Raw genomic sequence first — 10,106 nt, forward strand, 5'->3', positions numbered from 1 at the left:
AGCCTTGCACGGGGTAGTGCTTGGCAGTACACCAGGGAAATTTGGTGTGCGGTAATCCTTGCACGGGGTAGTGCTTGGAGTACACCAGGGAAATTTGGTGTGCGGTAATCCTTGCACGGGGTAGTGCTCGGAGTACACCAGGGAATTTGGTGTGCGGTAAGCCTTGCACGGGGTAGTGCTTGGCAGTACACCAGGGAAATTTGGTGTGCGGTAATCCTTGCACGGGGTAGTGCTTGGAGTACACCAGGGAAATTTGGTGTGCGGTAAGCCTTGCACGGGGTAGTGCTCGGAGTACACCAGGGAATTTTGGTGTGCGGTAAGCCTTGCACGGGGTAGTGCTTGGAGTACACCAGGGAAATTTGGTGTGCGGTAATCCTTGCACGGGGTAGTGCTTGGCAGTACACCAGGGAATTTTGGTGTGCGGTAAGCCTTGCACGGGGTAGTGCTTGGAGTACACCAGGGAAATTTGGTGTGCGATAAGCCTTGCACGGGGTAGTGCTTGGCAGTACACCAGGGAATTTTGGTGTGCGGTAAGCCTTGCACGGGGTAGTGCTTGGCAGTACACCAGGGAATTTTGGTGTGCGGTAAGCCTTGCACGGGGTAGTGCTTGGCAGTACACCAGGGAAATTTGGTGTGCGGTAATCCTTGCACGGGGTAGTGCTCGGAGTACACCAGGGAATCTGGTAACTTATAGGTGTGCGGTAGCCCTTGCACGGGGAAGTGCTTGGCAGTACACCCCCATTTTCCAGGATAGGAAAAATGGGAAATATGAGTTCCAAGGGACAGGGAGATATCCCTGGGGGAGTGCCTCCCGACTGTCCTTTAGGAAGGATGTTGAGAAATTGGAAGAATAACCCCAAAACTAAGGAAAAAGATAGGAAGAAAATGGTTAAATATTGTGTATCAGTCTGGACGAAAGAACCAATTAAAGGAACTGCAGTATTTTGGCCAAAATACGGGTCTGACAAAGATTGGGTATGTCAGGCCTTAAATTTTTATGTTAATAACAAATTTCCATTTTCGGAAGAAGAATCTGAGTATGCAGCTTGTTGGATACAAGGAATAAATTTGGTTTTGAGCAAAATCAGAATAAAGAGGGAAAGAAAAAGGAAGAGACAAGTGATAAATGGGACCTTCTGGATAACTTACCTCCTCCTTATAACCCCCAAGTTGCTGCAGCAGCAGCGGCTGCTGTAGCAGTTCCTCCGAAAGAAGAGACAGGAACTATAGATAACATTAGCTCTGGGAACAGGAGGTACCCCAAACTGGTAAAAGAATTAGAACAAGGTAGAAGAGGTACTGAAAATTTTGCCTTCCCTGATACTAACAGCACTAACACTAACTGTGTATCCTCTTAAGTGAACTTCCCCCCCTCCTTACCAGCAGAGAGGTTAGGAGTTTCCTAGGACCTAACTTATACTCTTGGGGAGGGGGAATTATGTATATAAATATGTTGTTTACAGGGAAAGAAATGGGAATGATCAGGAGGAGAGCTGCAATACAAAAATGGGAAAGAACTCATCCTCCAGGACCAGGGGTAATACCGGCAGGGCAGAAATAACCACTTGCCGATCCTGGCTGGAAGAATAATAGTGTGCAACACAGAAATCATATGAGAGACTTGGGGTCAGAATGAGAAAGTACTTGGGGATGAATCCTGAGGACCCGGTATCCCAAGGGCTCTTGAAAGTTCATTTTGTGATTGAAGCCTGGCAAGATGCACAGAAAATGCTCCAGAAGGTGGGGGGGATGTAGTGAACAGTCACTGGGGGGCCCTCCTGTGGGAGGCCCTGAACGTGTGTGTCAAGAGGGGAGATGAGAAGGAAAAGCAGAGAGTGAAACTAATGGTATTGACAGTGTAGCAGGTAGTGAGGCAGAGGGTTGGAGAAAGAGGAAGAAAATCTTCAGGGGGAGTCAGGGCCAGGATGGAAAAGAGGGGAAGAGAGATGAAGGAATGGCAGGCAAGGAAAGCTACCCGTGTTGTGACCTGAATCTTAGCAGGGACAGGCTTTGATAGGATGTTTTAAGTGTGGGCAGGCTGGCCACTTCAGGTAGGAATATCCGGAGTGGAAGAAGGAGGAGAGAAGGAAAATGGGATGAGGGAGAAAGGTATGGAATTAAGTTGGCTAATGACTGAGACTTTGGAGAAAGTACAGGCTGGAGAAAGATAGGAAGAAGTGTTAAAAAGGGTTATTAAAGGTGTTAAAGGTGTGGTATGTAATGTTTGACAGAGCTGTTTTTTTGAATGAGTTGGGAAAGTTGAATGAGCAGGGAAAGAGGATGTAGGCATTATCTAAGTAACCGTCTAGAAGTTTTGGTATATTTGCTGTGGTGTTTGGTCAGTTTCCCAAGTATCGAGAAGGGGGGGGGCAGGGGGGGCAGCCTGCTCCACCAGGGGCCTCTCCACAGGCCACAGGGGGCTTCAGCTCCGGCACCTGGAGCGCCTCCACCCCCTCCGTCTGTGCTGACTTTGGTGTCTGCGGGGAGGTTTCTCGCTCCTCGCTCTCCCAGCTGCTGTTGAGCAGCAGGTTTTTGTTTGTTTGTATGTTTGTTTTCGTGGATGTGCTCTCACAGAGGCACGGACTGTGTTGCTCATGGCTTGGCTCTGGGCAGCGGTGGGCCCCTCTGGGGCCGGGTGAAATTGTCCCTTATCTGCTACGGGGTGGTTTCTGGATTCTCCTCGTGGGGGCTGCCACTGCAGCCCCCTCCCGAACTTTGCCATCAAACACAATACACAGGGGCAGCTAGGTCATTACTGGCCTGTAAAGTATCAGGGATTAAATTAACTAATGAAACCCTAACAAGTGATGGGGGTAGAAGGGGCTGGGGTAACAGTGCCACCTTTGGGGGGTACCAAGCTGAGACTAGGGGATAAAATGATCTCTGGGCAATTATTGTATGTACCCAAGGCAGGGACTAACTTGTTGGGAAGGGATTTGATGATGAAATTGGGCATTCAAATAGTAAATTGTTAGACTGGAATAACAGTGGTATTAATGGAGTGCTCTCAGGCCCTGAGAGCAAAGATATATTCACCTCTGACTGGAAAGACTCTGAAGTGGGGGCGGAAGCAACAATACATATGGACAGTTTTACCTCAGGGGTTTACAGGGCCTCTGATTAATTTGGGCAAAGTTCTAGAACAGATTTTGGAGCAATTCCAACCTCCCAAGGAGGAATTTCTGTTACAAAATGTGTATGATTGTTTATTGTCAGGACAGGAGAAAACAGTTGTGAAGGAAGCTACTAACAAGCTATTCAACTTTCTGGGAAAGCAGGGCTTGGGAGTATTGAAAAATAAATTACAATACGTAGAAAGAGAAGTCAGGTATTTAAGGCATCTAATGTCTGAGGGAAAACTGAGAATAAATCCAGAGAGGATTCAGGGAATTGTTGAAAACTAAGAAAGAACTAAAAAGTTTTTAAGAGAGATTTCTGTAAGGAATCAGGAGCCACGAAGCCTGAGGGAAAATGGATACTCCCTGATGGGAGAGAAATGCTGAATAAAGCACCAATGAGGCAAATATGATGTTTTACATCAAGAGAGTCATTGGGAGATGCAAGCAATGTGTGATGTTGTGCTAAGAAAGTATGTCTGTGTAGGAATATACACTTTAGTGAAGCAAATATGCAGAGGATGTACCATATGTCAAAAAGCAAATAAAAAGGTCATTTGTAACTAACCTAGAGGGAGACGGGAGCCAGGGATTCGACCTTTACAAAGTATACAGGTAGACTTTACTGAGTTACGTAAAGGAGGGAGATTTAAGTACTTGTTTGTCCTAATTGGCCACGTGACTGGATGGGTGTAAGCTTTCCCCTCTTATCTGCCACTGCAAACACGGTGGCTAAGGTATCACCGGAGCAAATAGTCCCTAGATATGGGATAGCTGAAAACATTGATTCAGATCAAGGAAATAATTTCACTTCACAAGTACTGCAAGGGTTAATGCAGGCCTTAGAGATTGAGTGGGCTTTTCACACCCCCTGGCACCCCTCCTCTTCTGGGAAGGCAAAGCGAATGAACCAGACATTAAAGAAGCAATTAACTAAATTAGTGTTAAAAACCCAACTTCCTTGGGTAAAATGTTTACTTTTAGCACTCCTCCAGGTTCAAACAGCACCAAGAAACAATATAGGAATTTCACCGTATGAGATGCTGTTCGGATTACCCTGTCTGGGCAGAAGGGATGAGATACCACAATTCGAAACAAGAGAGTTTTCTTAAGAACTGTGTTCTGGGGTTGTCCTCTTCTTTGTCATTTCTCAGGACCCGTGGGAAATTGGGTCCTGATTCAGACCTGGAAAGGATCAACTCCGGCCCGAATGGGAAGGACACTTCCAAGTACTACTAACCACTGAAACAGCCGTAGGAACTGCGGAAAAAGGTTGGACTCACTATACTCGAGTGAAGGCATCCGTCGACCCTAGTACCTGGGAAGCTGTTCCTACAGAAGACTTGTTGGAAGCTGAAATCGAAGAGAAAAATCTCATAGTGGACTCTGAGCGGGATAAGAGCTTGCGATTGTAAACTAACCTTTTATTTTCACAGGTAACTAATGAGTGTGACTTGTGATTGAGAGAAAGGACTGGCCTATAGTGAATTGAAGTGTTCCCAAGGGGGGTTTGTTATGGTAGTAGTGTATATCTTATTCTTTGTATTGATAATTATTTGGAAACCTAAGGTTTAAAAATAATGACAGGGAAAAATCAATTATTAATTTTGTTTTTAGTGATTATAGGCCTCAGAGAAAGCCTTGGTCAATTGGCAACTTGGAAAAGGCATGACCAGATAATAGTAAGATGGGATACCCCATAAAAATATGGGTGAATGTGACAGAGGGTTATGTACCACAATCTGTCATGTTTGATGTTTGTGAGGTGTTAGCTTGTGGAGATTTAAATGCCCAATGACAACTGAGCAGAGACAACAAATAACTGGGAGAGGCCCAACAGCCAGATTGAGAATAGCTGTATGGAAACAATCCTCTATTGCCATCAGAGAAAGGGAGAAACTCAAGGAGAAAACAGGAGAGAAAACAGGAGGCCCTCTTTGAAATGCGGCAGTTCAAACATTTGAGATTGAAACAGGGTATGGGGTTGTGAATGCCTGGATAGAATGGGTCAAATATACTGTCCAGAGTCTCAACCATAGCAATTGCTATGCTTGTGCCTCGGGATGACCGATTGCCCAGATAGTGCCCTGCCCATTGGGGTGGACCAAGGATTCCCAGGGAATGCGATGTATGATTGCATTGTACCAAGAAAAGACTGCCTGGGGAAATGAGGCCTGTAAGTCTCTCTCTTTGCTATTCCCTTCCTTGCATGATAGCAGTATCAGGGCTCCCCCTGTATTCTCCACAGCTATAGGTAACCATACAGCTTGCCTCTCACGGCAGGGTGTGAGTGCTACCTGGCATCTGGGAGAATTTGCCTTGTGCACGAGGACCTTGAATGCTACCGAGGACTAGATGGGAAACTATTCAAGATTTGAGATCCCCAGGGCAGATCTCTGGTGGTACTGTGGAGGGAAGATCTTACGGTCCACCCTACCATCTAACTGGGGAGGCACTTGTGCACTTGTTCAATTAGCTATACCCTTCACCCTGGCATTTGAAAGAGAAACATCACAAATACCCAGAAGAAGTAAAAGAAGCTTAGGAGTATCATTTGATGATAGAGCATACGTAGATTCTATTGGGGTGCCTAGAGGAGTTCCCGATGAACAGGAAGCCAGGAATCAAATTGCTGCAGGGTTTGAGTCACTGTTCTGGTGGGTAACAATCAATAAGAATGTGGATTGGATTACTTATATTTATTATAATCAGCAGAGATTCATAAATTATACAAGGGATGCGATACGAGGAATCGCTGAACAACTAGATGCCACCAGCAAAATGGCTTGGGAAAACAGAATAACATTAGATATGATTCTTGCGGAGAGAGGTGGTGTGTGCATGATGCTGGGCAACCGTTGTTGTACTTTTATCCCTAACAATACTGCCCCGGATGGCACAGTAACTAGAGCATTGCAAGGGCTTACCACCCTTGCCAGTGAATTGGCAGAAAACTCAGGAGCAGACACTTCCATCACAGGATGGTTGGAATCTTGGTTTGGTAAATGGAAAGGGATGGTAGTGTCCATATTTACATCCTTGATTGTAGTAGCAGGAGTTTTGACAGCCATTGGTTGTCGCATTATCCCCTGTGTAAGGGGACTTGTCCAGCGGTTAATTGAAACTGCACTTTTGAAACAAATGACCATGGATCCACCACCCTACTCAGATAAGATGATGATATTAGAGGAAATGGAAAGCAAAGAAAGTAAAGAAGAGGAAGACATCTACCAGATTACATCTTAGAGAAAAATTTTGCAAAAATCAACAAATTATAAAAAGAGAAAAGGGGGGAATTGTGGGAATAGAAATGTTGTTTTTGCAGTGTTACATTGTATAGAAGGAAGGAATGTGGTATTGAGATATGCTTACAGTGATAAGAAAGCTCAGCAGGTGTCCTCCTAAAATGCAGACAACCAGACTCCTTAGAGCAATCAGGTGAAAATCACTATGTTAAGTCAAGCCAGATAAGGGGAGAAAACATTACCATCTCAAAAACAGGCCGGCAACTGAAGGCCAGGCATTGTCTGTGAAGCATCAGGTAGATTGTGAACCTGGATTACCCACTCCAGTGGGGAAACAGGGGAGGGTCCTGTCATCAAAAAGTATATAAACTGTGTTTTTGGAACTAGTAGGTGCGCTCTCCTGCTTGTGGGGCGCCCGCCATTGCAATCGCGAATAAATTACTACTTCACTGAGCTCCTCGCCTGAGCCCAAGTTATTGGCTACGGAGTGTTTCTCACAATTTGGGGGCTCGTCCGGGAGCCAGTCACCTACCGGGGAGCCCCACCGCCGCAGCAGCAGGAAGGCATGCCCCGCTGATTTCAGCGGTCCTGTGCATCGACGGTGGCGGCTCTGCGGAGAGCTGACAGAGGGCCCGAGACTGATTAAAGAGGCAGGATCCGTGAAGGAGTGGGGAAAAGGAAGAAGGTAGGCACTCAGGGTTTTAAGAATTGATCCGGTAACTCTGTGCACAGACCAAGGTAAGAAATATTAAGTATTGCCTCGGGGGTCGGGTGAGACTCTGTGTGATGTGTGATGTGTGATTGAGACGTACTTTTGTACGGAGCGAGTGTGGAGTCCTGATCCGCGGTGCCGCAGCTCCGCGAGGGGCGCGGCCGGAGACGGACGAAGCGTGAGATTAAGGAGAGAAAGGAAGAGTCTCGGGAAATGTGGTGTGCGGTAATCCTTGCACGGGGTAGTGCTCGGAGTACACCAGGGAAATTTGGTGTGCGGTAAGCCTTGCACGGGGTAGTGCTTGGCAGTACACCAGGGAAATTTGGTGTGCGGTAAGCCTTGCACGGGGTAGTGCTTGGCAGTACACCAGGGAAATTTGGTGTGCGGTAAGCCTTGCATGGGGTAGTGCTCGGAGTACACCAGGGAAATTTGGTGTGCGGTAAGCCTTGCACGGGGTAGTGCTTGGCAGTACACCAGGGAAATTTGGTGTGCGGTAATCCTTGCACGGGGTAGTGCTTGGAGTACACCAGGGAAATTTGGTGTGCGGTAATCCTTGCACGGGGTAGTGCTCGGAGTACACCAGGGAATTTGGTGTGCGGTAAGCCTTGCACGGGGTAGTGCTTGGCAGTACACCAGGGAAATTTGGTGTGCGGTAATCCTTGCACGGGGTAGTGCTTGGAGTACACCAGGGAAATTTGGTGTGCGGTAAGCCTTGCACGGGGTAGTGCTCGGAGTACACCAGGGAATTTTGGTGTGCGGTAAGCCTTGCACGGGGTAGTGCTTGGAGTACACCAGGGAAATTTGGTGTGCGGTAATCCTTGCACGGGGTAGTGCTTGGCAGTACACCAGGGAATTTTGGTGTGCGGTAAGCCTTGCACGGGGTAGTGCTTGGAGTACACCAGGGAAATTTGGTGTGCGATAAGCCTTGCACGGGGTAGTGCTTGGCAGTACACCAGGGAATTTTGGTGTGCGGTAAGCCTTGCACGGGGTAGTGCTTGGCAGTACACCAGGGAATTTTGGTGTGCGGTAAGCCTTGCACGGGGTAGTGCTTGGCAGTACACCAGGGAAATTTGGTGTGCGGTAATCCTTGCACGGGGTAGTGCTCGGAGTACACCAGGGAATCTGGTAACTTATAGGTGTGCGGTAGCCCTTGCACGGGGAAGTGCTTGGCAGTACACCCCCATTTTCCAGGATAGGAAAAATGGGAAATATGAGTTCCAAGGGACAGGGAGATATCCCTGGGGGAGTGCCTCCCGACTGTCCTTTAGGAAGGATGTTGAGAAATTGGAAGAATAACCCCAAAACTAAGGAAAAAGATAGGAAGAAAATGGTTAAATATTGTGTATCAGTCTGGACGAAAGAACCAATTAAAGGAACTGCAGTATTTTGGCCAAAATACGGGTCTGACAAAGATTGGGTATGTCAGGCCTTAAATTTTTATGTTAATAACAAATTTCCATTTTCGGAAGAAGAATCTGAGTATGCAGCTTGTTGGATACAAGGAATAAATTTGGTTTTGAGCAAAATCAGAATAAAGAGGGAAAGAAAAAGGAAGAGACAAGTGATAAATGGGACCTTCTGGATAACTTACCTCCTCCTTATAACCCCCAAGTTGCTGCAGCAGCAGCGGCTGCTGTAGCAGTTCCTCCGAAAGAAGAGACAGGAACTATAGATAACATTAGCTCTGGGAACAGGAGGTACCCCAAACTGGTAAAAGAATTAGAACAAGGTAGAAGAGGTACTGAAAATTTTGCCTTCCCTGATACTAACAGCACTAACACTAACTGTGTATCCTCTTAAGTGAACTTCCCCCCCTCCTTACCAGCAGAGAGGTTAGGAGTTTCCTAGGACCTAACTTATACTCTTGGGGAGGGGGAATTATGTATATAAATATGTTGTTTACAGGGAAAGAAATGGGAATGATCAGGAGGAGAGCTGCAATACAAAAATGGGAAAGAACTCATCCTCCAGGACCAGGGGTAATACCGGCAGGGCAGAAATAACCACTTGCCGATCCTGGCTGGAAGAATAATAGTGTGCAACACAGAAATCATATGAGAGACTTGGGGTCAGAATGAGAAAGTACTTGGGGATGAATCCTGAGGACCCGGTATCCCAAGGGCTCTTGAAAGTTCATTTTGTGATTGAAGCCTGGCAAGATGCACAGAAAATGCTCCAGAAGGTGGGGGGGATGTAGTGAACAGTCACTGGGGGGCCCTCCTGTGGGAGGCCCTGAACGTGTGTGTCAAGAGGGGAGATGAGAAGGAAAAGCAGAGAGTGAAACTAATGGTATTGACAGTGTAGCAGGTAGTGAGGCAGAGGGTTGGAGAAAGAGGAAGAAAATCTTCAGGGGGAGTCAGGGCCAGGATGGAAAAGAGGGGAAGAGAGATGAAGGAATGGCAGGCAAGGAAAGCTACCCGTGTTGTGACCTGAATCTTAGCAGGGACAGGCTTTGATAGGATGTTTTAAGTGTGGGCAGGCTGGCCACTTCAGGTAGGAATATCCGGAGTGGAAGAAGGAGGAGAGAAGGAAAATGGGATGAGGGAGAAAGGTATGGAATTAAGTTGGCTAATGACTGAGACTTTGGAGAAAGTACAGGCTGGAGAAAGATAGGAAGAAGTGTTAAAAAGGGTTATTAAAGGTGTTAAAGGTGTGGTATGTAATGTTTGACAGAGCTGTTTTTTTGAATGAGTTGGGAAAGTTGAATGAGCAGGGAAAGAGGATGTAGGCATTATCTAAGTAACCGTCTAGAAGTTTTGGTATATTTGCTGTGGTGTTTGGTCAGTTTCCCAAGTATCGAGAAGGGGGGGGGCAGGGGGGGCAGCCTGCTCCACCAGGGGCCTCTCCACAGGCCACAGGGGGCTTCAGCTCCGGCACCTGGAGCGCCTCCACCCCCTCCGTCTGTGCTGACTTTGGTGTCTGCGGGGAGGTTTCTCGCTCCTCGCTCTCCCAGCTGCTGTTGAGCAGCAGGTTTTTGTTTGTTTGTATGTTTGTTTTCGTGGATGTGCTCTCACAGAGGCACGGACTGTGTTG

The sequence above is a fragment of the Anser brachyrhynchus genome, assembly GCF_964034855.1.
Source record: "Anser brachyrhynchus genome assembly, chromosome: 3".
Classification (NCBI taxonomy): domain Eukaryota; kingdom Metazoa; phylum Chordata; class Aves; order Anseriformes; family Anatidae; genus Anser; species Anser brachyrhynchus.